Raw genomic sequence first — 3,263 nt, 5'->3', positions numbered from 1 at the left:
CTAAGTTTTAGCCCAAGAAGTGACCTCTCAGAATTAAAGACTACATTTTGCATCCTCCCTTGCAGTTAGTTGTGGCCCCATGACAAAATTCTACACAATGGGATGTGAAAGAAAGTGAGGCAGACAACTCCCAGGGAGAAACTTTGAAAGGAGGGATTATGGTCTTCTTCCCCACTCCCTCCATCCTTCTGATTGGAGCAGAGATGGACTGTAAGCCCTCTTGGTTCAGGAAGATAAGGGCAACACCTGATGAAGCACAGCCACCGCACCAAACCTGGGAGGCCTACTTCCAGCTTATCAACTAAAAGAGAAGTAAACCATTTTATTTAAGCCACTGTTATTCCATGTCTCTGAAATAGGCAAGTAAACCTATTTCTTAAATAATATACTTGCCTACCTCTGACCCCCCGCCAAAGTTGTATAATTCTTGACGGTATTACACACATGTAATTGGAGTCTCCAAACAAGAGGAAGAAAAGCATGAGGCAGAAGGAATATTTGAAGACATAATGGCTGAGAATTTTCCAAAACTGATGAAAAACCCCAAGCCACAGATTTAAGAAGATGTATGAACTACGTACATCTATACAAGCAGAGTAAATACAAAGAAAACCATACCTACCATGCCATATTTTTTAAACTGGTAAAAATAAAGACAAAGAGGAAAATCTTGAAAGCAGTCAGAAGAAAAGACACATTTATTTGTCCAGTGCTTAGAACAGATCAAGCTCCTGAAAAATATTTGTTGAATGAATGAATGATGACTTGGGTGAATGTTTGATTGACTCAGATCACGTTGTTGCCCAGCATGTTGTGGCAGAAACACTGGAATGGGTATCAGGAGACCCGAGTTCTAATTCCAGCTCTGTCTTAATTAGCAGTACGAAACTAGACAACCATTTACTTCCTCCAGACCTCTGTTTCCTTGCTACAAAATGAAAAAGCCAGATTTCTGACTCTGATAATGGCAGAGTAGCTTGTCGCAGACCAACCCTCCCACTGAGAACATCTCAAACAGCTAGACAAGATATAAAAGGCAAAAAAAGTTTAATAGTATTGGAGAGAAACCTTGGCAGCCAGTACTTGGGGAGACAGGATCTCAGAGAGAAGGGAACCGAATGAAGTGAGTTCAACAATCTGCCAGCACTTTGCCCCACAATGTTCTTTCTGATTCATCAGTAGTTCAGGATGAGTGAATAAAAACTCCAGCAGAAAGACGAGCCTAAGAGTTTGGGAAGCTAACCTTAGCTCTCAGCAGCTGCACAGTGTTGAGGAGACAAAAACATTTCCCTTGTCCTGGAAGCTATAAAAGTTCTAATCTAAAGTAAAATCTAGTAAGTCATGGATGTGTGTTATGATCTCTGAGGTAACCACTAAAAGAAGAGTAAAAGAATTATAATAACAAGCTAGTAGAAGAGGAAATTCAATGATAAATATATTTCATTTATCCATAATCCATGGAGACAGAATGCACATTTGTGGTTACCAGGGAGAAAGAGGGGAGGGGGAAATGGGGAGCAACTGCTTAATGGATACAGGGTTTCCTTTCGGGGTGATGAGAATATTTTGGAACTAGATAGAGGTGGTAGTTGTGCAACACTGTGAATGTATTACATGCCACTGTGTTGTCCACTTTAAAATTGTTAAATTTTATGTCATATGAATTTCACTTCAATAAAAATTTTAAAATTCCAATAAAAATGACAAAAATGTGTAAAATACTTGATTTATACAAAAGGAGGCAAGAAAAAAAGAAAAAAGGAATACAGAACAGGTGAGACAAAAGAAAATAAGAAAAGTAAGATGATAAAATTTAACTCAATGTATCAATAACTACATCAAATGTAAATGGTCCTAATGTATCAATCAAAAGACAGAAATTATCATAAAACTCAACTATACTGCTTATAAAAAACATACTTTAAATATTAGAATACAGGAAGGTGAACCGAAGGAAGGAAGAAGAAATACCATATAAGCATAAACCTGAGGAAAACAGTGGAGCTGACTAATACCAGACAAAGCAGACTCTGAGGCAAGAAGCATTACTAAAGATAAAGAGGAACAACTCATAATTTAAAAACTCAGTCCACCAGGAAGCAATAGCAATTCTAAATTCAATTATACCTCATAGCACGACCTCAAAAATATGAAGCAAAACTTGACAGAATTAAAGAGAAATAGGCACTCCAAAAGTCATAATGGAAGATTTAATATGCCTCTCAGTAACTGATAGAACAAGCAGGGAGAAAAAAAATGACAAAAATATCCAAGATTTGAACACCACAATATACAGACTTGATCTTATTAAGTCATAAAGAATGTTGTACCCAACAACTGTAGCATACACACTTTTCTCCAGGTGAACCAAAATTTTACAATTCAAAGGACTGAAATTCCACAAAGAATGGTCTCTGACAACAGCAGAATTAAGCTAGAATCAATAACAAAAAGATAACAAGAAAATCCCTAACTGTTTGGAAATTGAGCAACACACTTCTAAAATGAGGAGACCAGAACACATACTCTCCAGGGTCCCTTCAAGGTCTGACAGTCTCTGAGTCTGAGCGCCTCATTTGCCACCCTTCCACTTCACGCCGAGCAGTGCAGGCCACAGCAAATTTTCCTCATGCCTTTGGAGGCTAATGGGATTGTCAGCTTTTGCTCCATTCTCTTTGTGAGTGAGTGAGAGAGAGAGAGAGAGATTCCCTGGGCAAAGTGAGACAATCTCTTATTTGCTCTCCTTCCTCCCTCTGCCGCCTGGGGTTCTTCAGGAGACATTTATGTTCCCCAATGACCATTTTTCCCAACTAGAGGACATACCTTCCAGATTCCCATGAGGTTCTCCCAGTCTAATGACAGCAGCCACTCCATTTCCAAGGCTGCTCACAGGAGGGGCAGCAGCAGCCACCCAGAAAGTGATGTCTGGTCTACATACAGACTCCTCAGACAGAAGCCAGGGAGACTGACAGACCAACAGCTTGGGGACATCATTCTGCCCTGAACTCTCAGAGCTGGGCCACTTGTGGCCACCTTATTTGGGCTCCTGAAGGTGCCTGAAAGCAAGTCATACAAACCTAGCATCCCTTGATTGGAGGAGTAAGTAAGGCCTGGTGTAGACCAACATCCAAACTGCCAAGAGCTCTCTTCAGTTATCCTGTCCAGACTTGCCATGTGCTTATTTGTTGGGAAAGATCAAATACTCCTTTACACCAGGGTAAACATGATTGATAACCTTTAACAGGCATCCAAACCTCATTCAC

This window comes from Eschrichtius robustus, chromosome 1 (genome assembly GCF_028021215.1).
Source record: "Eschrichtius robustus isolate mEscRob2 chromosome 1, mEscRob2.pri, whole genome shotgun sequence".
In the NCBI taxonomy this organism is placed as follows: Eukaryota; Metazoa; Chordata; class Mammalia; order Artiodactyla; family Eschrichtiidae; genus Eschrichtius; species Eschrichtius robustus.
This window is presented reverse-complemented; position numbering follows the sequence as displayed.